This window comes from Heterodontus francisci, chromosome 12 (assembly GCF_036365525.1).
Source record: "Heterodontus francisci isolate sHetFra1 chromosome 12, sHetFra1.hap1, whole genome shotgun sequence".
Classification (NCBI taxonomy): Eukaryota; Metazoa; Chordata; class Chondrichthyes; order Heterodontiformes; family Heterodontidae; genus Heterodontus; species Heterodontus francisci.
Window position 1 is genome coordinate 9,663,125 of NC_090382.1, and position 24,294 is coordinate 9,687,418.

Sequence of the window (24,294 nt, forward strand, 5' to 3'; positions counted from 1 at the left end):
GGAAACAGGGCGGTCAGTTACCCCGGAAAGAGGGCAGTCAGTTATCCCGGAAACAGGGTGATCAGTTACCCTGGAAACAGGGCAGTCAGTTACCCCGGAAACAGGGCAGTCAGTTACCCTGGAAACAGGGCAGCCAGTTATCCTGGAAACAGGGCAGTCAGTTTTCCCGGAAACAGGGTGATCAGTTACCCTGGAAACTGGGCAGTCAGCTAACCTGGAAACAGGGCAGTCAGTTACCCCGGAAGCAGGGCAGTAAGTTACCCTGGAAACAGGGCAGTCAGTTACCCCGGAAACAGGGCAGTCAGTTCCCCTGGAAACAGGGCAGTCAGTTACCCTGGAAACAGGGCAGTCAGTTAACCTGGAAACAGGGCAGACAGTTAGCCTGGAAACAGGGCATTCAGTTATCCTGGAAGCAGGGCGGTCAGTTACCCCGGAAATAGGGAGGTCAGTTATCCTGGAAACAGGGGGGTCAGTTACCCCGGAAACAGTGAGATCAGTTAACCCGGAAACAGGGCAGTCAGTTACCCTGGAAACAGGGCAGTCAGTTATCCTGGAAACAGGGTGATCAGTGACCCTGGAAACAGGGTGGTCAGTTACCCCGGAAACAGGGTGATCAGTTATGCTGGAAACAGGGCGGTCAGTTACCCCGGAAACAGGGCAGTCAGTTACCCCAGAAACAGGGTGATCAGTTATCCTGGAAACAGGGCAGTCAGTTAGCCTGGAAACAGGGCAATCAGTTACCCCGTAAACAAGGCATTCAGTTTCCCCGGAAAAAGGGTGATCAGTTATCCTGGAAACAGGGCGGTCAGTTACCCTGGAAACAGGGCAGTCAGTCACCCTGGAAACTAGGCAGTCAGTTACCCTGGAAACTGGGCAGTCAGTTAGCCTGGAAACAGGGAGATCAGTTACCCCGGAAACAGGGCAGTCAGTTATCCTGGAAACAGGGTGATCAGTAACCTTGGAAAAAGGGCAGTCAGTTATCCTGGAAACAGGGCGGTCAGTTACCCTGGATATAGGGCGGTCAGTTATCCTGGAAACAGGGCGGTCAGTTACCCCGGAAACAGGGAGATCAGTTACCCCGGAAACAGGGCGGGCAGTTCCCCTGGAAACTGGGCAGTCAGTTAGCCTGGAAACAGGGAGATCAGTTACCCCAGAAACAGGGCAGTCAGTTATCCTGGAAACAGGGTGATCAGTTAGCCTGGAAACTGGGCAGTCAGTTATCCTGGAAACAGGGCAGTCAGTAATCCTGGAAACAGGGCGGTGAGTTACCCCGGAAATAGGGCGGTCAGTTATCCTGGAAACAGGGCGGTCAGTTACCCCGGAAACAGGGAGATCAGTTACCCTGGAAACAGGGCAGTCAGTTACCCTGGAAACAGGGCAGTCAGTTAACCTGGAAACAGGGCAGTCAGTTATCCCGGAAACAGGGTGAACGGTTATCCTGGAAACAGGGCGGTCAGTTACCCCGGAAACAGGGCAGTCAGTTATCCCGGAAAAAGGGTGAGCAGTTACCCTGGAAACTGGGCAGTCAGTTACCTTGGAAACAGCGCAGTCATTTTCCCCGGAAACAGGACAGTCAGTTATTCTGGAAACAGGGCAGTCAGTTACCCCGGAAACTGGGCGGTCAGTTACCCTGGAAACATGGCTTTCAGTTATCCCGGAAAAAGTGCAGTCAGTTATCCCGGATAAAGGGTGATCAGTTACCCTGGAAACAGGGCAGTCAGTTACCCTGGAAACTGGGCAGTCAGTTATCCTGAAAACAGGGTGATCAGTTACCCTGGAAACTGGGCAGTCAGTTTCCCTGGAAACAGGGCAGTCAGTTATCCTGGAAACAGGGCAGTCAGTAATCCTGGAAACAGGGTGGTCAGTTACCCCGGAAATAGAGCGGTGAGTTACCCCGGAAACAGGGCAGTCAGTTAGCCTGGAAACAGGGCAGTCATTTACCCCGGAAACTGGGCAGTCAGTTATCCTGAAAACAGGGTGATCAGTTATCCTGGAAACAGTGCAGTCAGTAATCCTGGAAACAGGGTGGTCAGTTACCCCGGAAATAGGGCGGTCAGTTATCCTGGAAACAGGGCGGTCAGTTACCCTGGAAACTGGGCAGTCAGTTACCCTGGAAACAGGGCGGTCAGTTACCCCGGAAACAGGGCAGTCAGTTATCCTGGAAACAGGGCGGTCAGTTAGCCTGGAAACAGGGCAGTCAGTTACCCCAGAAACAGGGTGATCAGTTATCCTGGAAACAGGGCAGTCAGTTCGCCTGGAAACAGGGCAGTCAGTTACCCCGGAAACAGGGCAGTCAGTTACCCCGGAAAAAGGGTGATCAGTTATCCTGGAAACAGGGCGGTCAGTTACCCCGGAAAGAGGGCAGTCAGTTACCCCGGAAACAGGGTGATCAGTTATCCTGGAAACAGGGTGATTAGTTACCCTGGAAACTGGGCAGTCAGTTACCCTGGAAACAGGGCAGACAGTTATATCGGAAACAGGGTGATCAGTTACCCTGGAAACTGGGCAGTCAGTTACCCTGGAAACAGGGCAGACAGTTATCCCGGAAACATGGTGATCAGTACCCTGGAAACTGGGCAGTCAGTTACCCTGGAAACCGGGCGGTCAGTTACCCTGGAAACAGGGTGATCAGGTACCCTGGAAACTGGGCAGTCAGTTACCCTGGAAACAGGGCATTCAGTTACCCTGGAAACAGGGCAGTCAGTTATCCTGGAAACAGGGCAGTCAGTTATCCCGGAAACAGGGCAGTCAGTTATCCCAGAAAAATGGTGATCAGTTACCCTGGAAACTGGGCAGTCAGTTACCCTGGAAACAGGGCAGTCAGTTACCCCGGAAACAGGGCAGTCAGTTACCCTGGAAACAGGGCAGTCAGTTACCCTGGAAACTGGGCAGTCAGTTAGCCTGGAAACAGGGAGATCAGATACCCCGGAAACAGGGCAGTCAGTTATCCTGGAAACAGGGTGATCAGTAACCCTGGAAAAAGGGCAGTCAGTTATCCTGGAAACATGGCGGTCAGTTACCCTGGATATAGGGCGGTCAGTTATCCTGGAAACAGGTTAGTCAGTTACCCCGGAAACAGGGAGATCAGTTACCCCGGAAACAGGGCGGGCAGTTACCCTGGAAACTGGGCAGTCAGTTAGCCTGGAAACAGGGAGATCAGTTACCCCGGAAACAGGGCAGTCAGTTATCCTGGAAACAGGGTGATCAGTTAGCCTGGAAACTGGGCAGTCAGTTATCCTGGAAACAGGGCAGTCAGTAATCCTGGAAACAGGGCGGTGAGTTACCCCGGAAATAGGGCGGTCAGTTATCCTGGAAACAGGGCGGTCAGTTACCCCGGAAACAGGGCAGTCAGTTACCCTGGAAACAGGGCAGTCAGTTACCCTGGAAACAGGGCAGTCAGTTAACCTGGAAACAGGGCAGTCAGTTATCCTGGAAATAGGGAGGTCAGTTATCCTGGAAACAGGGCGGTCAGTTACCCCGGAAACAGGGCAGTCAGTTATCCCGGAAAAAGGGTGAGCAGTTACCCTGGAAACTGGGCAGTCAGTTACCCTGGAAACAGGGCAGTCATTTTCCCCGGAAACAGGACAGTCAGTTATTCTGGAAACAGGGCAGTCAGTTACCCCGGAAACTGGGCGGTCAGTTACCCTGGAAACATGGCTTTCAGTTATCCCGGAAAAAGTGCAGTCAGTTATCCCGGAAAAAGGGTGATCAGTTACCCTGGAAACAGGGCAGTCAGTTACCCCGGAAATTGGGCAGTCAGTTATCCTGAAAACAGGGTGATCAGTTACCCTGGAAACTGGGCAGTCAGTTACCCTGGAAACAGGGCAGTCAGTAATCCTGGAAACAGGGTGGTCAGTTACCCCGGAAACAGAGCGGTGAGTTACCCCGGAAACAGGGCAGTCAGTTTCCCCGGAAACAGGGCAGTCAGTTATCCTGAAAACAGGGTGATCAGTTATCCTGGAAACAGTGCAGTCAGTTATCCTGGAAACAGGGCGGTTAGTTACCCCGGAAACAGGGCAGTCAGTTATCCTGGAAACAGGGCGGTCAGTTACCCCGGAAACAGGGCAGTCAGTTACCCCAGAAACAGGGTGATCAGTTATACTGGAAACAGGGCAGTCAGTTAGCCTGGAAACAGGGCAGTCAGTTACCCCGTAAACAGGGCAGTCAGGTACCCCGGAAAAAGGGTGAACAGTTATCCTGGAAACAGGGCGGTCAGTTACCCCGGAAACAGGGCAGTCAGTTACCCCGGAAACAGGGTGATCAGTTATCCTGGAAACAGGGTGATCAGTTACCCTGGAAACTGGGCAGTCAGTTACCCTGGAAACAGGGCAGACAGTTATCCCGGAAACAGGGTGATCAGTTACCCTGGAAACTGGGCAGTCAGTTACCCTGGAAACAGGGCAGACAGTTATCCCTGAAACAGGGTGATCAGTACCCTGGAAACCGGGCAGTCAGTTGCCCTGGAAACCGGGCGGTCAGTTACCCTGGAAACAGGGTGATCAGGTACCCTGGAAACTGGGCAGTCAGTTACCCTGGAAACAGGGCATTCAGTTACCCTGGAAACAGGGCAGTCAGTTATCCTGGAAACAGGGCAGACAGTTATCCTGGAAACAGGGCGGTCAGTTACCCCGGATACAGGGCGGTCAGTTATCCTGGAAACAGGGCGGTCAGTTACCCCGGTAACAGGGAGATCAGTTACCCCGGAAACAGGGCGGTCAGTTAACCTGGAAACAGGGCAGTTAGTTATCCTGGAAATAGGGCAGTCAGTTATCCCGGAAAAAGGGTGATCAGTTACCCTGGAAACTGGGCAGTCAGTTACCCTGGTAACAGGTTAGTCAGTTACCCCGGAAACAGGGTGATCAGATACCCCGGAAGCAGGGCAGTCAGTTCCTGTGGAAACAGGGCAGTCAGTTATCCCGGAAACAGGGCAGTCAGTTATCCCGGAAACAGGGTGAACAGTTACCCTGGAAACTGGGCACTCAGTTACCCTGGAAACAGGGCGGTCAGTTACCCTGGAAACAGGGCAGTCAGTTATTCTGGGAAAAGGGCGGTCAGTTACCCGGAAATAGGGAGGTCAGTTATCCAGGAAACAGGGCGGTCAGTTACCCCGGAAACAGGGCGGTCAGTTACCCCGGAAAGAGGGCAGTCAGTTATCCCGGAAACAGGGTGATCAGTTACCGTGGAAACAGGGCAGTCAGTTACCCCGGAAACAGGGCAGTCAGTTACCCTGGAAACAGGGCAGCCAGTTATCCTGGAAACAGGGCAGTCAGTTTTCCCGGAAACAGGGTGATCAGTTACCCTGGAAACTGGGCAGTCAGCTAACCTGGAAACAGGGCAGTCAGTTACCCCGGAAGCAGGGCAGTAAGTTACCCTGGAAACAGGGCAGTCAGTTACCCCGGAAACAGGGCAGTCAGTTCCCCTGGAAACAGGGCAGTCAGTTACCCTGGAAACAGGGCAGTCAGTTAACCTGGAAACAGGGCAGACAGTTAGCCTGGAAATAGGGAGGTCAGTTATCCTGGAAACAGGGGGGTCAGTTACCCCGGAAACAGTGAGATCAGTTAACCCGGAAACAGGGCAGTCAGTTACCCTGGAAACAGGGCAGTCAGTTATCCTGGAAACAGGGTGATCAGTGACCCTGGAAACAGGGTGGTCAGTTACCCCGGAAACAGGGTGATCAGTTATGCTGGAAACAGGGCGGTCAGTTACCCCGGAAACAGGGCAGTCAGTTTCCCCGGAAAAAGGGTGATCAGTTATCCTGGAAACAGGGCGGTCAGTTACCCTGGAAACAGGGCAGACAGTTATCCCGGAAACAGGGTGATCAGTTAGCCTGGAAACTGGGCAGTCAGTTACCCTGGAAACAGGGCAGACAGTTATCCCGGAAACAGGGTGATCAGTACCCTGGAAACTGGGCAGTCAGTTACCCTGGAAACAGGGCGGTCAGTTACCCTGGAAACAGGGTGATCAGGTACCCTGGAAACTGGGCAGTCAGTTACCCTGGAAACAGGGCAGTCAGTTATCCTGGAAACAGGGCAGACAGTTATCCTGGAATCAGGGAGATCAGTTACCCCGGATACAGGGTGGTCAGTTGTCCTGGAAACAGGGCGGTCAGTTACCCCGGAAACAGGGAGATCAGTTACCCCGGAAACAGGGCGGTCAGTTAACCTGGAAACAGGGCAGTTAGTTATCCTGGAAATAGGGCAGTCAGTTATCGCGGAAAAAGGGTGATCAGTTACCCTGTAAACTGGCCAGTCAGTTACCCTGGAAACAGGGAAGTCAGTTACCCTGGAAACAGGGCAGTCAGACACCCTGATAACAGGTTAGTCAGTTACCCCGGAAACAGGGTGATCAGATACCCCGGAAGCAGGGCAGTCAGTTCCCCTGGAAACAGGGCAGTCAGTTACCCTGGAAACAGGGCAGTGAGCTATCCCGGAAACAGGGCAGTCAGTTATCCCGGAAACAGGGTGAACAGTTACCCTGGAAACTGGGCAGTCAGTTACCCTGGAAACAGGGCGGTCAGTTACCCTGGAAACAGGGCAGTCAGTTATCCTGGAAACAGGGTGATCAGTTGCCCTGGAAACTGGGCAGTCAGTTACCCAGGACACAGGGCAGTCAGTTACCCTGGAAACAGGGCAGTCAGTTATCCTGGAAACAGGGCAGTCAGTTATCCTGGAAACAGGGCGGTCAGTTACCCTGGAAATAGGGAGGTCAGTTATCCTGGAAACAGGGCGGTCAGTAACCCCTGAAACGGAGATCAGTTACCCCGGAAACAGCGCCGTCAGTTACCCTGGAAACAGAGCAGTCGGTTACCCTGGAAACAGGGCAGTCAGTAATCCTGGAAACAGGGCATTCAGTTATCCTGGAAAAAGGGCGGTCAGTTACCCCGGAAACAGGGCAGTCAGTTTCCCCGGAAACAGGGCAGTCAGTTATCCTGAAAACAGGGTGATCAGTTATCCTGGAAACAGTGCAGTCAGTTATCCTGGAAACAGGGCGGTTAGTTACCCCGGAAACAGGGCAGTCAGTTATCCTGGAAACAGGGCAGTCAGTTATCCTGGAAATAGGGAGGTCAGTTATCCTGGAAACAGGGCGGTCAGTTACCCCGGAAACAGGGCAGTCAGTTATCCCGGAAAAAGGGTGAGCAGTTACCCTGGAAACTGGGCAGTCAGTTACCCTGGAAACAGGGCAGTCATTTTCCCCGGAAACAGGACAGTCAGTTATTCTGGAAACAGGGCAGTCAGTTACCCCGGAAACTGGGCGGTCAGTTACCCTGGAAACATGGCTTTCAGTTATCCCGGAAAAAGTGCAGTCAGTTATCCCGGAAAAAGGGTGATCAGTTACCCTGGAAACAGGGCAGTCAGTTACCCCGGAAATTGGGCAGTCAGTTATCCTGAAAACAGGGTGATCAGTTACCCTGGAAACTGGGCAGTCAGTTACCCTGGAAACAGGGCAGTCAGTAATCCTGGAAACAGGGTGGTCAGTTACCCCGGAAACAGAGCGGTGAGTTACCCCGGAAACAGGGCAGTCAGTTTCCCCGGAAACAGGGCAGTCAGTTATCCTGAAAACAGGGTGATCAGTAATCCTGGAAACAGGGCATTCAGTTATCCTGGAAAAAGGGCGGTCAGTTACCCCAGAAACAGGGCAGTCAGTTTCCCCGGAAACAGGGCAGTCAGTTATCCTGAAAACAGGGTGATCAGTTATCCTGGAAACAGTGCAGTCAGTTATCCTGGAAACAGGGCGGTTAGTTACCCCGGAAACAGGGCAGTCAGTTATCCTGGAAACAGGGCAGTCAGTTATCCTGGAAATAGGGAGGTCAGTTATCCTGGAAACAGGGCGGTCAGTTACCCCGGAAACAGGGCAGTCAGTTATCCCGGAAAAAGGGTGAGCAGTTACCCTGGAAACTGGGCAGTCAGTTACCCTGGAAACAGGGCAGTCATTTTCCCCGGAAACAGGACAGTCAGTTATTCTGGAAACAGGGCAGTCAGTTACCCCGGAAACTGGGCGGTCAGTTACCCTGGAAACATGGCTTTCAGTTATCCCGGAAAAAGTGCAGTCAGTTATCCCGGAAAAAGGGTGATCAGTTACCCTGGAAACAGGGCAGTCAGTTACCCCGGAAATTGGGCAGTCAGTTATCCTGAAAACAGGGGGATCTGTTATCCTGGAAACTGGGCAGTCAGTTACCCTGGAAACAGGGCAGTCAGTAATCCTGGAAACAGGGTGGTCAGTTACCCCGGAAACAGAGCGGTGAGTTACCCCGGAAACAGGGCAGTCAGTTTCCCCGGAAACAGGGCAGTCTGTTATCCTGAAAACAGGGTGATCAGTTATCCTGGAAACAGTGCAGTCAGTTATCCTGGAAACAGGGCGGTTAGTTACCCCGGAAACAGGGCAGTCAGTTATCCTGGAAACAGGGCGGTCAGTTACCCCGGAAACAGGGCAGTCAGTTACCCCAGAAACAGGGTGATCAGTTATACTGGAAACAGGGCAGTCAGTTAGCCTGGAAACAGGGCAGTCAGTTACCCCGTAAACAGGGCAGTCAGGTACCCCGGAAAAAGGGTGAACAGTTATCCTGGAAACAGGGCGGTCAGTTACCCCGGAAACAGGGCAGTCAGTTACCCCGGAAACAGGGTGATCAGTTATCCTGGAAACAGGGTGATCAGTTACCCTGGAAACTGGGCAGTCAGTTACCCTGGAAACAGGGCAGACAGTTATCCCGGAAACAGGGTGATCAGTTACCCTGGAAACTGGGCAGTCAGTTACCCTGGAAACAGGGCAGACAGTTATCCCGGAAACAGGGTGATCAGTACCCTGGAAACTGGGCAGTCAGTTGCCCTGGAAACCGGGCGGTCAGTTACCCTGGAAACAGGGTGATCAGGTACCCTGGAAACTGGGCAGTCAGTTACCCTGGAAACAGGGCATTCAGTTACCCTGGAAACAGGGCAGTCAGTTATCCTGGAAACAGGGCAGACAGTTATCCTGGAAACAGGGCGGTCAGTTACCCCGGATACAGGGCGGTCAGTTATCCTGGAAACAGGGCGGTCAGTTACCCCGGTAACAGGGAGATCAGTTACCCCGGAAACAGGGCGGTCAGTTAACCTGGAAACAGGTCAGTTAGTTATCCTGGAAATAGGGCAGTCAGTTATCCCGGAAAAAGGGTGATCAGTTACCCTGGAAACTGGGCAGTCAGTTACCCTGGTAACAGGTTAGTCAGTTACCCCGGAAACAGGGTGATCAGATACCCCGGAAGCAGGGCAGTCAGTTCCTGTGGAAACAGGGCAGTCAGTTATCCCGGAAACAGGGCAGTCAGTTATCCCGGAAACAGGGTGAACAGTTACCCTGGAAACTGGGCACTCAGTTACCCTGGAAACAGGGCGGTCAGTTACCCTGGAAACAGGGCAGTCAGTTATTCTGGGAAAAGGGCGGTCAGTTACCCGGAAATAGGGAGGTCAGTTATCCAGGAAACAGGGCGGTCAGTTACCCCGGAAACAGGGCGGTCAGTTACCCCGGAAAGAGGGCAGTCAGTTATCCCGGAAACAGGGTGATCAGTTACCGTGGAAACAGGGCAGTCAGTTACCCCGGAAACAGGGCAGTCAGTTACCCTGGAAACAGGGCAGCCAGTTATCCTGGAAACAGGGCAGTCAGTTTTCCCGGAAACAGGGTGATCAGTTACCCTGGAAACTGGGCAGTCAGCTAACCTGGAAACAGGGCAGTCAGTTACCCCGGAAGCAGGGCAGTAAGTTACCCTGGAAACAGGGCAGTCAGTTACCCCGGAAACAGGGCAGTCAGTTCCCCTGGAAACAGGGCAGTCAGTTACCCTGGAAACAGGGCAGTCAGTTAACCTGGAAACAGGGCAGACAGTTAGCCTGGAAACAGGGCATTCAGTTATCCTGGAAACAGGGCGGTCAGTTACCCCGGAAATAGGGAGGTCAGTTATCCTGGAAACAGGGGGGTCAGTTACCCCGGAAACAGTGAGATCAGTTAACCCGGAAACAGGGCAGTCAGTTACCCTGGAAACAGGGCAGTCAGTTATCCTGGAAACAGGGTGATCAGTGACCCTGGAAACAGGGTGGTCAGTTACCCCGGAAACAGGGTGATCAGTTATGCTGGAAACAGGGCGGTCAGTTACCCCGGAAACAGGGCAGTCAGTTACCCCAGAAACAGGGTGATCAGTTATCCTGGAAACAGGGCAGTCAGTTAGCCTGGAAACAGGGCAATCAGTTACCCCGTAAACAAGGCAGTCAGTTTCCCCGGAAAAAGGGTGATCAGTTATCCTGGAAACAGGGCGGTCAGTTACCCTGGAAACAGGTCAGACAGTTATCCCGGAAACAGGGTGATCAGTTAGCCTGGAAACTGGGCAGTCAGTTACCCTGGAAACAAGGCAGACAGTTATCCCGGAAACAGGGTGATCAGTACCCTGGAAACTGGGCAGTCAGTTACCCTGGAAACAGGGCGGTCAGTTACCCTGGAAACAGGGTGATCAGGTACCCTGGAAACTGGGCAGTCAGTTACCCTGGAAACAGGGCAGTCAGTTATCCTGGAAACAGGGCAGACAGTTATCCTGGAAACAGGGAGATCAGTTACCCCGGATACAGGGTGGTCAGTTATCCTGGAAACAGGGCGGTCAGTTACCCCGGAAACAGGGAGATCAGTTACCCCGGAAACAGGGCGGTCAGTTAACCTGGAAACAGGGCAGTTAGTTATCCTGGAAATAGGGCAGTCAGTTATCCCGGAAAAAGGGTGATCAGTTACCCTGTAAACTGGCCAGTCAGTTACCCTGGAAACAGGGAAGTCAGTTACCCTGGAAACAGGGCAGTCAGTCACCCTGATAACAGGTTAGTCAGTTACCCCGGAAACAGGGTGATCAGATACCCCGGAAGCAGGGCAGTCAGTTCCCCTGGAAACAGGGCAGTCAGTTACCCTGGAAACAGCGCAGTGAGCTATCCCGGAAACAGGGCAGTCAGTTATCCCGGAAACAGGGTGAACAGTTACCCTGGAAACTGGGCAGTCAGTTACCCTGGAAACAGGGCGGTCAGTTACCCTGGAAACAGGGCAGTCAGTTATCCTGGAAACAGGGTGATCAGTTGCCCTGGAAACTGGGCAGTCAGTTACCCAGGACACAGGGCAGTCAGTTACCCTGGAAACAGGGCAGTCAGTTATCCTGGAAACAGGGCAGTCAGTTATCCTGGAAACAGGGCGGTCAGTTACCCTGGAAATAGGGAGGTCAGTTATCCTGGAAACAGGGCGGTCAGTAACCCCTGAAACGGAGATCAGTTACCCCGGAAACAGCGCCGTCAGTTACCCTGGAAACAGAGCAGTCGGTTACCCTGGAAACAGGGCAGTCAGTAATCCTGGAAACAGGGCATTCAGTTATCCTGGAAAAAGGGCGGTCAGTTACCCCGGAAATAGCGAGGTCAGTTATCCAGGAAACAGGGCGGTCAGTTACCCCGGAAACAGGGCGGTCAGTTACCCCGGAAACAGGGCAGTCAGTTATCCCGGAAACAGGGTGATCAGTTACCCTGGAAACAGGGCAGTCAGTTACCCCGGAAACAGGGCAGTCAGTCACCCTGGAAACAGGGCAGCCAGTTATCCTGGAAACAGGGCAGTCAGTTTTCCCGGAAACAGGGTGATCACTTACCCTGGAAACTGGGCAGTCAGCTAACGTAGTAACAGGGCAGTCAGTTACCCCGGAAGCAGGGCAGTAACTTACCCTGGAAACAGGTTAGTCAGTTACCCCGGAAACAGGGTGATCAGTTACCCCGGAAACAGGGCAGTCAGTTCCCCTGGAAACAGGGCAGTCAGTTACCCTGGAAACAGGGCAGTCAGTTAACCTGGAAACAGGGCAGACAGTTAGCCTGGAAACAGGGCAGTCAGTTATCCTGGAAACAGGGCGGTCAGTTACCCCGGAAATAGGGAGGTCAGTTATCCTGGAAACAGGGGGGTCAGTTACCCCGGAAACAGGGAGATCAGTTAACCCGGAAACAGGGCAGTCAGTTACCCTGAAAACAGGGCAGTCAGTTATCCTGGAAACAGGGTGATCAGTGACCCTGGAAACAGGGTGGTCAGTTACCCCGGAAACAGGGTGATCAGTACCCTGGAAACTGGGCAGTCAGTTACCCTGGTAACAGGGCGGTCAGTTACCCTGGAAACAGGGTGATCAGGTACCCTGGAAACTGGGCAGTCAGTTACCCTGGAAACAGGGCGGTCAGTTACCCTGGAAACAGGGTAATCAGGTACCCTGGAAACTGGGCAGTCATTTACCCTGGAAACAGGGCAGTCAGTTATCCTGGAAATAGGGCAGACAGTCATCCTGGAAACAGGGCGGACAGTTACCCAGGATACAGGGCGGTCAGTTATCCTGGAAACAGGGCGGTCAGTTACCCCGGAAACAGGGAGATCAGTTACCCCGGAAACAGGGCGGTCAGTTAACCTGGAAACAGGGCAGTTAGTTATCCTGGAAATAGGGCAGTCAGTTATCCCGGAAAAAGGGTGATCAGTTACCCTGTAAACTGGCCAGTCAGTTACCCTGGAAACAGGGAAGTCAGTTACCCTGGAAATAGGGCAGTCAGTCACCCTGGTAACAGGTTAGTCAGTTACCCCGGAAACAGGGTGATCAGATACCCCGGAAGCAGGGCAGTCAGTTCCCCTGGAAACAGGGCAGTCAGTTACCCTGGAAACAGGGCAGTGAGCTATCCCGGAAACAGGGCAGTCAGTTATCCCGGAAACAGGGTGAACAGTTACCCTGGAAACTGGGCAGTCAGTTACCCTGGAAACAGGGCGGTCAGTTACCCTGGAAACAGGGCAGTCAGTTATCCTGGAAACAGGGTGATCAGTTGCCCTGGAAACAGGGCGGTCTGTTACCCAGGAAACAGGGCAGTCAGTTACCCTGGAAACAGGGCAGTCAGTTATCCTGGAAACAGGGCAGTCAGTTATCCTGGAAACAGGGCGGTCAGTTACCCCGGAAATAGGGCGGTCAGTTATCCTGGAAACAGGGCGGTCAGTAACCCCTGAAACGGAGATCAGTTACCCCGGAAACAGCGCGGTCAGTTACCCTGGAAACAGAGCAGTCGGTTACCCTGGAAACAGGGCAGTCTGTTATTCTGGAAAAAGGGCGTTCAGTTACCCCGGAAATAGGGAGGTCAGTTATCCAGGAAACAGGGCGGTCAGTTACCCCGGAAACAGGTCAGTCAGTTATCCCGGAAACAGGGTGATCAGTTACCCTGGAAACAGGGCAGTCAGTTACCCCGGAAACAGGGCAGTCAGTTACCCTGGAAACAGGGCAGCCAGTTATCCTGGAAACAGGGCAGTCAGTTTTCCCGGAAACAGGGTAATCAGTTACCCTGGAAACTGGGCAGTCAGCTAACCTGGAAACAGGGCAGTCAGTTACCCCGGAAGCAGGGCAGTCAGTTACCCTGGAAACAGGGCAGTCAGTTACCCCGGAAACTGGGCAGTCAGTCACCCTGGAAACAGGTTAGTCAGTTACCCCGGAAACAGGGTGATCAATTACCCCGGAAACAGGGCAGTCAGTTCCCCTGGAAACAGGGCAGTCAGTTACCCTGGAAACAGGGCAGTCAGTTAACCTGGAAACAGGGCAGACAGTTATCCTGGAAACAGGGCAGCCAGTTATCCCTGAAACAGGGCGGTCAGTTACCCCGGAAATAGGGAGGTCAGTTATCCTGGAAACAGGGGGGTCAGTTACCCCGGAAACAGGGAGATCAGTTAACCCGGAAACAGGGCAGTCAGTTACCCTGGAAACAGGGCAGTCAGTTAACCTGGAAACAGGGCAGACAGTTAGCCTGGAAACAGGGCAGTCAGTTATCCTGGAAACAGGGCGGTCAGTTACCCCGGAAATAGGGAGGTCAGTTATCCTGGAAACAGGGGGGTCAGTTACCCCGGAAACAGGGAGATCAGTTAACCCGGAAACAGGGCAGTCAGTTACCCTGAAAACAGGGCAGTCAGTTATCCTGGAAACAGGGTGATCAGTGACCCTGGAAACAGGGTGGTCAGTTACCCCGGAAACAGGGTGATCAGTACCCTGGAAACTGGGCAGTCAGTTACCCTGGTAACAGGGCGGTCAGTTACCCTGGAAACAGGGTGATCAGGTACCCTGGAAACTGGGCAGTCAGTTACCCTGGAAACAGGGCGGTCAGTTACCCTGGAAACAGGGTAATCAGGTACCCTGGAAACTGGGCAGTCAGTTTGGGGAAACAGGGCAGTCAGTTATCCTGGAAACAGGGCAGACAGTCATCCTGGAAACAGGGCGGACAGTTACCCAGGATACAGGGCGGTCAGTTATCCTGGAAACAGGGCGGTCAGTTACCCCGGAAACAGGGAGATCAGTTACCCCGGAAACAGGGCGGTCAGTTAACCTGGAAACAGGGCAGTTAGTTATCCTGGAAATAGGGCAGTCAGTTATCCCGGAAAAAGGGTGATCAGTTACCCTGGAAACTGGGCAGTCAGTTACCCTGGAAACAGGGAAGTCAGTTACCCTGGAAACAGGGCAGTCAGTCACCCTGGTAACAGGTTAGTCAGTTACCCCGGAAACAGGGTGATCAGATACCCCGGAAGCAGGGCAGTCAGTTCCCCTGGAAACAGGGCAGTCAGTTACCCTGGAAACAGGGCAGTGAGCTATCCCGGAAACAGGGCAGTCAGTTATCCCGGAAACAGGGTGAACAGTTACCCTGGAAACTGGGCAGTCAGTTACCCTGGAAACAGGGCGGTCAGTTACCCTGGAAACAGGGCAGTCAGTTATCCTGGAAACAGGGTGATCAGTTGCCCTGGAAACTGGGCAGTCAGTTACCCAGGAAACAGGGCAGTCAGTTACCCTGGAAACAGGGCAGTCAGTTATCCTGGAAACAGGGCAGTCAGTTATCCTGGAAACAGGGCGGTCAGTTACCCCGGAAATAGGGCGGTCAGTTATCCTGGAAACAGGGCGGTCAGTAACCCCTGAAACGGAGATCAGTTACCCCGGAAACAGCGCGGTCAGTTACCCTGGAAACAGAGCAGTCGGTTACCCTGGAAACAGGGCAGTCAGTTATTCTGGAAAAAGGGCGTTCAGTTACCCCGGAAATAGGGAGGTCAGTTATCCAGGAAACAGGGCGGTCAGTTACCCCGGAAACAGGTCAGTCAGTTATCCCGGAAACAGGGTGATCAGTTACCCTGGAAACAGGGCAGTCAGTTACCCCGGAAACAGGGCAGTCAGTTACCCTGGAAGCAGGGCAGCCAGTTATCCTGGAAACAGTGCAGTCAGTTTTCCCGGAAACAGGGTAATCAGTTACCCTGGAAACTGGGCAGTCAGCTAACCTGGAAACAGGGCAGTCAGTTACCCCGGAAGCAGGGCAGTCAGTTACCCTGGAAACAGGGCAGTCAGTTACCCCGGAAACTGGGCAGTCAGTCACCCTGGAAACAGGTTAGTCAGTTACCCCGGAAACAGGGTGATCAGTTACCCCGGAAACAGGGCAGTCAGTTCCCCTGGAAACAGGGCAGTCAGTTACCCTGGAAACAGGGCAGTCAGTTAACCTGGAAACAGGGCAGACAGTTATCCTGGAAACAGGGCAGCCAGTTATCCCTGAAACAGGGCGGTCAGTTACCCCGGAAATAGGGAGGTCAGTTATCCTGGAAACAGGGGGGTCAGTTACCCCGGAAACAGGGAGATCAGTTAACCCGGAAACAGGGCAGTCAGTTACCCTGGAAACAGGGCAGTCAGTTATCCTGGAAACAGGGTGATCAGTTATCCTGGAAACAGGGCGGTCAGTTACCCCGGAAACAGGGCAGTCAGTTACCCCAGAAACAAGGTGATCAGTTATCCTGGAAACAGGGCAGTCAGTTAGCCTGGAAACAGGGCAGTCAGTTACCCCGTAAACAGGGCAGTCATTTTCCCCGGAAAAAGGGTGATCAGTTATCCTGGAAACTGGGCAGTCAGTTACCCTGGAAACAGGGAAGTCAGTTACCCTGGAAACAGGGCAGTCAGTCACCCTGGTAACAGGTTAGTCAGTTACCCCGGAAACAGGGTGATCAGATACCCCGGAAGCAGGGCAGTCAGTTCCCCTGGAAACAGGGCAGTCAGTTACCCTGGAAACAGGGCAGTGAGCTATCCCGGAAACAGGGCAGTCAGTTATCCCGGAAACAGGGTGAACAGTTACCCTGGAAACAGGGCGGTCAGTTACCCTGGAAACAGGGCAGTCAGTTATCCTGGAAACAGGGTGATCAGTTGCCCTGGAAACTGGGCAGTCAGTTACCCAGGAAACAGGGCAGTCAGTTACCCTGGAAACAGGGCAGTCAGTTATCCTGGAAACAGGGCAGTCAGTTATCCTGGAAACAGGGCGGTCAGTTACCCCGGAAATAGGGCGGTCAGTTATCCTGGAAACAGGGCGGTCAGTAACCCCTGAAACGGAGATCAGTTACCCCGGAAACAGCGCGGTCAGTTACCCTGGAAACAGAGCAGTCGGTTACCCTGGAAACAGGGCAGTCAGTTATTCTGGAAAAAGGGCGTTCAGTTACCCCGGAAATAGGGAGGTCAGTTATCCAGGAAACAGGGCGGTCAGTTACCCCGGAAACAGGTCAGTCAGTTATCCCGGAAACAGGGTGATCAGTTACCCTGGAAACAGGGCAGTCAGTTACCCCGGAAACAGGGCAGTCAGTTACCCTGGAAACAGGGCAGCCAGTTATCCTGGAAACAGGGCAGTCAGTTTTCCCGGAAACAGGGTAATCAGTTACCCTGGAAACTGGGCAGTCAGCTAACCTGGAAACAGGGCAGTCAGTTACCCCGGAAGCAGGGCAGTCAGTTACCCTGGAAACAGGGCAGTCAGTTACCCCGGAAACTGGGCAGTCAGTCACCCTGGAAACAGGTTAGTCAGTTACCCCGGAAACAGGGTGATCAGTTAGCCCGGAAACAGGGCAGTCAGTTCCCCTGGAAACAGGGCAGTCAGTTACCCTGGAAACAGGGCAGTCAGTTAACCTGGAAACAGGGCAGACAGTTATCCTGGAAACAGGGCAGCCAGTTATCCTGGAAACAGGGCGGTCAGTTACCCCGGAAATAGGGAGGTCAGTTATCCTGGAAACAGGGGGGTCAGTTACCCCGGAAACAGGGAGATCAGTTAACCCGGAAACAGGGCAGTCAGTTACCCTGGAAACAGGGCAGTCAGTTATCCTGGAAACAGGGTGATCAGTGACCCTGGAAACAGGGTGGTCAGTTACCCCGGAAACAGGGTGATCAGTTATCCTGGAAACAGGGCGGTCAGTTACCCCGGAAACAGGGCAGTCAGTTACCCCAGAAACAAGGTGATCAGTTATCCTGGAAACAGGGCAGTCAGTTAGCCTGGAAACAGGGCAGTTAGTTACCCCGTAAACAGGGCAGTCATTTTCCCCGGAAAAAGGGTGATCAGTTATCCTGGAAACAGGGCGGTCAGTTACCCCGGAAACAGGGTAGTCAGTTACTCCGGAAACAGGGTGATCAGTTATCCTGGAAAAAGGGTGATCAGTTATCCTGGAAACAGGGCGGTCAGTTACCCCGGAAACAGGGCAGTCAGTTCCTCCGGAAACAGGGTGATCAGTTATCCTGGAAACAGGGTGATCAGTTACCCTGGAAACTGGGCAGTCAGTTACCCTGGAAACAGGGCAGACAGTTATCCCGGAAACAGGGTGATCAGTTACCCTGGAAACTGGGCAGTCAGTTACCCTGGAAACAGGGCAGACAGTTATCCCGGAAACAGGGTGATCAGTACCCTGGAAACTGGGCAGTCAGTTACCCTGGAAACAGGGCGGTCAGTTACCCTGGAAACAGGGTGATCAGGTACCCTGGAAACTGGGCAGTCAGTTACCCTGGAAACAGGGTATTCAGTTACCCTGGAAACAGGGCAGTCAGTTATCCTGGAAACAGGGCAGACAGTTATCCTGGAAACAGGGCGGTCAGTTACCCCGGATACAGGGCGGTCAGTTATCCTGGAAACAGGGCGGTCAGTTACCCCGGAAACAGGGAGAGCAGTTACCCCGGAAACAGGGCGGTCAGGTAACCTGGAAACAGGGCAGTTAGTTATCCTGGAAATAGGGCAGTCAGTTATCCCAGAAAAAGGGTGATCAGTTACCCTGGAAACTGGGCAGTCAGTTACCCTGGAAACAGGGAAGTCAGTTACCCTGGAAACAGGGCAGTCAGTCACCCTGATAACAGGTTAGTCAGTTACCCCGGAAACAGGGTGATCAGATACCCCGGAAGCAGGGCAGTCAGTTCCCCTGGAAACAGGGCAGTCAGTTACCCTGGAAACAGGGCAGTGAGCTATCCCGGAAACAGGGCAGTCAGTTATCCAGGAAACAGGGTGAACAGTTACCCTGGAAACTGGGCAGTCAGTTACCCTGGAAACAGGGCGGTCAGTTACCCCGGAAACTGGGCAGTCAGTTACCCTGGAAACAGGGCAGTCAGTCACCCTGGAAACAGGTTAGTCAGTTACCCCGGAAACAGGGTGATCAGTTACCCCGGAAACAGGGCAGTCAGTTCCCCTGGAAACAGGGCAGTCAGTTACCCTGGAAACAGGGCAGTCAGTTAACCTGGAAACAGGGCAGCCAGTTATCCTGGAAACAGGGCGGTCAGTTACCCCGGAAATAGGGAGGTCAGTTATCCTGGAAACAGGGGGGTCAGTTACCCCGGAAACAGGGAGATCAGTTAACCCGGAAACAGGGCAGTCAGTTACCCTGGAAACAGGGCAGTCAGTTATCCTGGAAACAGGGTGATCAGTGACCTGGAAACAGGGTGGTCAGTTACCCCGGAAACAGGGTGATCAGTTATCCTGGAAACAGGGCGGTCAGTTACCCCGGAAACAGGGCAGTCAGTTACCCCAGAAACAAGGTGATCAGTTGTCCTGGAAACAGGGCAGTCAGTTAGCCTGGAAACAGGGCAGTCAGTTACACCGTAAACAGGGCAGTCATTTTCCCCGGAAAAAGGGTGATCAGTTATCCTGGAAACAGGGCGGTCAGTTACCCCGGAAACAGGGCAGTCAGTTACTCCGGAAACAGGGTGATCAGTTATCCTGGAAACAGGGTGATCAGTTACCATGGAAACTGGGCAGTCAGTTACCCTGGAAACAGGGCAGACAGTTATCCCGGAAACAGGGTGATCAGTTACCCTGGAAACTGGGCAGTCAGTTACCATGGAAACAGGGCAGACAGTTATCCCGGAAACAGGGTGATCAGTACCCTGGAAACTGGGCAGTCAGTTACCCTGGAAACAGGGCGGTCAGTTACCCTGGAAACAGGGTGATCAGGTACCCTGGAAACTGGGCAGTCAGTTACCCTGGAAACAGGGTATTCAGTTACCCTGGAAACAGGGCAGTCAGTTATCCTGGAAACAGGGCAGACAGTTATCCTGGAAACAGGGCGGTCAGTTACCCCGGATACAGGGCGGTCAGTTATCCTGGAAACAGGGCGGTCAGTTACCCCGGAAACAGGGAGATCAGTTACCCCGGAAACAGGGCGGTCAGTTAATCTGGAAACATGGCAGTTAGTTATCCTGGAAATAGGGCAGTCAGTTATCCCGGAAAAAGGGTGATCAGTTACCCTGGAAACTGGGCAGTCAGTTACCCTGGAAACAGGGAAGTCAGTGACCCTGGAAACAGGGCAGTCAGTCACCCTGATAACAGGTTGGTCAGTTACCCCGGAAACAGGGTGATCAGATACCCCGGAAGCAGGGCAGTCAGTTCCCCTGGAAACAGGGCAGTCAGTTACCCTGGAAACAGGGCAGTGAGCTATCCCGGAAACAGGGCAGTCAGTTATCCCGGAAACAGGGTGAACGGTTACCCTGGAAACTGGGCAGTCAGTTACCCTGGAAACAGGGCGGTCAGTTACCCTGGAAACAGGGCAGTCAGTTATCCTGGAAACAGGGTGATCAGTTGCCCTGGAAACTGGGCAGTCAGTTACCCAGGAAACAGGGCAGTCAGTTACCCTGGAAACAGGGCAGTCAGTTATCCTGGAAACAGGGCAGTCAGTTACCCTGGAAACAGGGCGGTCAGTTACCCTGGAAATAGGGCCGTCAGTTATCCTGGAAACAGGGCGGTCAGTAACCCCTGAAACGGAGATCAGTTACACCGGCAACAGCGCGGTCAGTTACCCTGGAAACAGAGCAGTCGGTTACCCTGGAAACAGGGCAGTCAGTAAACCTGGAAACAGGGCAGTCAGTTATCCTGGAAAAAGGGCGGTCAGTTACCCCGGAAATAGGGAGGTCAGTTATCCAGGAAACAGGGCGGTCAGTTACCCCGGAAACAGGGCGGTCAGTTACCCCGGAAACAGGGCAGTCAGATATCCCGGAAACAGGGTGATCAGTTACCCTGGAAACAGGGCAGTCAGTTACCCCGGAAACAGGGCAGTCAGTTACCCTGGAAACAGGGCAGCCAGTTATCCTGGAAACAGGGCAGTCAGTTTTCCCGGAAACAGGGTGATCAGTTACCCTGGAAACTGGGCAGTCAGCTAACCTGGAAACAGGGCAGTCAGTTACCCCGGAAGCAGGGCAGTAAGTTACCCTGGAAACAGGGCAGTCAGTTACCCTGGAAACTGGGCAGTCAGTTACCCTGGAAACAGGGCAGTCAGTCACCCTAGAAACAGGTTAGTCAGTTACCCCTGAAACAGGGTGATCAGTTACCCCGGAAACAGGGCAGTCAGTTCCCCTGGTAACAGGGCAGTCAGTTACCCTGGAAACAGGGCAGTCAGTTAACCTGGAAACAGGGCAGACAGTTAGCCTGGAAACAGGGCGGTCAGTTATCCTGGAAACAGGGCGGTCAGTTACCCCGGAAATAGGGAGGTCAGTTATCCTGGAAACAGGGGGGTCAGTTACCCCGGAAACAGGGAGATCAGTTATCCTGGAAACAGGGCAGTCAGTTAGCCTGGAAACAGGGCAGTCAGTTACCCCGTAAACAGGGCAGTCAGTTACCCCGGAAAAAGGGTGATCAGTTATCCTGGAAACAGGGCAGTCAGTTACCCCGGAAACAGGGCAGTCAGTTACCCCGGAAACAGGGTGATCAGTTATCCTGGAAACAGGGTGATCAGTTACCCTGGAAACTGGGCAGTCAGTTACCCTGGAAACAGGGCAGACAGTTATCCCGGAAACAGGATGATCAGTTACCCTGGAAACAGGGCAGTCAGTTATCCCGGAAACAGGGCAGTCAGTTATCCCGGAAAAATGGTGATCAGTTACCCTGGAAACTGGGCAGTCAGTTACCCTGGAAACAGGGCAGTCAGTTACCCCGGAAACAGGGCAGTCAGTTACCCTGGAAACAGGGCAGTCAATTACCCCGGAAACTAGGCAGTCAGTTACCCTGGAAACAGGTTAGTCAGTTACCCCGGAAACAGGGTGATCAGATACCCCAGAAACAGGGCAGTCAGTTACCCTGGAAACAGGGTGATCAGTTACCCTGGAAACAGGGCAGTCAGTTATCCTGGAAACAGGGTGATCAGTTACCCTGGAAACTGGGGAGTCAGTTACCCTGGAAACAGGGCAGTCAGTTACCCTGGAAACAGGGCAGACAGTGATCCTGGAAACATGGCAGACATTTATCCTGGAAAGAGGGTGATCAGTTACCCTGGAAACTGGGCAGTCAGTTACCCTGGAAACAGTGCAGTCAGTAACCCTGGAAACAGGGCAGTCAGTTATCCTGGAAACAGGGCGGTCAGTTACCCTGGATATAGGGCGGTCAGTTATCCTGGAAACAGGGCGGTCAGTTACCCCGGAAACAGGGAGATCAGTTACCCCGGAAACAGGGCGGGCAGTTACCCTGGAAACTGGGCAGTCAGTTAGCCTGGAAACAGGGCAGTCAGTTACCCCGGAAACAGGGCAGTCAGTTATCCTGGAAACAGGGCAGTCAGTTACCCCGGAAACAGGGCAGTCAGTTACCCTGGAAACAGGGCAGTCAGTTATCCCGGAAACAGGGCAGTCAATTATCCCGGAAACAAGGTGATCACTTACCCTGGAAACAGGGCAGTCAGTTACACTGGAAGCAGGGCAGTCAGTTATCCCGGAAACAGGGCAGTCTGTTAACCTGGAAACAGGGCAGTCAGTTACCCCGGAAACAGGGCAGTAAGTTACCCTGGAAACTGGGCAGTCAGTTACCCTGGAAACAGGGCAGTCAGTTCTCCCGGAAAAATGGTGATCAGTTACCCTGGAAACTGGGCAGTCAGTTACCCCGGAAACAGGGCAGTCAGTTACCCTGGAAACAGGGCAGTCAATTACCCCGGAAACTAGGCAGTCAGTTACCCTGGAAACAGGGCAGTCAGTCACCCTGGAAACAGGTTAGTCAGTTACCCCGGAAACAGGGTGATCATATACCCCGGAAACAGGGCAGTCAGTTACCCTGGAAACAGGGTGATCAGTTACCCTGGAAACAGGGCAGTCAGTTATCCTGGAAACAGGGTGATCAGTTACCCTGGAAACTGGGCAGTCAGTTACCCTGGAAACAGGGCAGTCAGTTACCCTGGAAACAGGGCAGACAGTGATCCTGGAAACATGGCAGTCAGTAACCCTGGAAACAGGGCAGTCAGTTATCCTGGAAAAAGGGCGGTCAGTTACCCCGGAAACAGGGAGATCAGTTACCCCGGAAACAGGGCGGGCAGTTACCCTGGAAACTGGGCAGTCAGTTAGCCTGGTAACAGGGCAGTCAGTTACCCCGGAAACAGGGCAGTCAGTTATCCTGGAAACAGGGCGGTCAGTTACCCCGGAAACTGGGCAGTCAGTTACCCTGGAAACAGGGCAGTCAGTCACCCTGGAAACAGGTTAGTCAGTTACCCCGGAAACAGGGTGATCAGTTACCCCGGAAACAGGGCAGTCAGTTCCCCTGGAAACAGGGCAGTCAGTTACCCTGGAAACAGGGCAGTCAGTTAACCTGGAAACAGGGCAGCCAGTTATCCTGGAAACAGGGCGGTCAGTTACCCCGGAAATAGGGAGGTCAGTTATCCTGGAAACAGGGGGGTCAGTTACCCCGGAAACAGGGAGATCAGTTAACCCGGAAACAGGGCAGTCAGTTACCCTGGAAACAGGGCAGTCAGTTATCCTGGAAACAGGGTGATCAGTGACCTGGAAACAGGGTGGTCAGTTACCCCGGAAACAGGGTGATCAGTTATCCTGGAAACAGGGCGGTCAGTTACCCCGGAAACAGGGCAGTCAGTTACCCCAGAAACAAGGTGATCAGTTGTCCTGGAAACAGGGCAGTCAGTTAGCCTGGAAACAGGGCAGTCAGTTACACCGTAAACAGGGCAGTCATTTTCCCCGGAAAAAGGGTGATCAGTTATCCTGGAAACAGGGCGGTCAGTTACCCCGGAAACAGGGCAGTCAGTTACTCCGGAAACAGGGTGATCAGTTATCCTGGAAACAGGGTGATCAGTTACCCTGGAAACTGGGCAGTCAGTTACCCTGGAAATAGGGCAGACAGTTATCCCGGAAACAGGGTGATCAGTTACCCTGGAAACTGGGCAGTCAGTTACCATGGAAACAGGGCAGACAGTTATCCCGGAAACAGGGTGATCAGTACCCTGGAAACTGGGCAGTCAGTTACCCTGGAAACAGGGCGGTCAGTTACCCTGGAAACAGGGTGATCAGGTACCCTGGAAACTGGGCAGTCAGTTACCCTGGAAACAGGGTATTCAGTTACCCTGGAAACAGGGCAGTCAGTTATCCTGGAAACAGGGCAGACAGTTATCCTGGAAACAGGGCGGTCAGTTACCCCGGATACAGGGCGGTCAGTTATCCTGGAAACAGGGCGGTCAGTTACCCCGGAAACAGGGAGATCAGTTACCCCGGAAACAGGGCGGTCAGTTAACCTGGAAACAGGGCAGTTAGTTATCCTGGAAATAGGGCAGTCAGTTATCCCGGAAAAAGGGTGATCAGTTACCCTGGAAACTGGGCAGTCAGTTACCCTGGAAACAGGGCAGTCAGTCACCCTGATAACAGGTTAGTCAGTTACCCCGGAAACAGGGTGATCAGATACCCCGGAAGCAGGGCAGTCAGTTCCCCTGGAAACAGGGCAGTCAGTTACCCTGGAAACAGGGCAGTGAGCTATCCCGGAAACAGGGCAGTCAGTTATCCCGGAAACAGGGTGAACGGTTACCCTGGAAACTGGGCAGTCAGTTACCCTGGAAACAGGGCGGTCAGTTACCCTGGAAACAGGGCAGTCAGTTATCCTGGAAACAGGGTGATCAGTTGCCCTGGAAACTGGGCAGTCAGTTACCCAGGAAACAGGGCAGTCAGTTACCCTGGAAACAGGGCAGTCAGTTATCCTGGAAACAGGGCAGTCAGTTACCCTGGAAACAGGGCGGTCAGTTACCCTGGAAATAGGG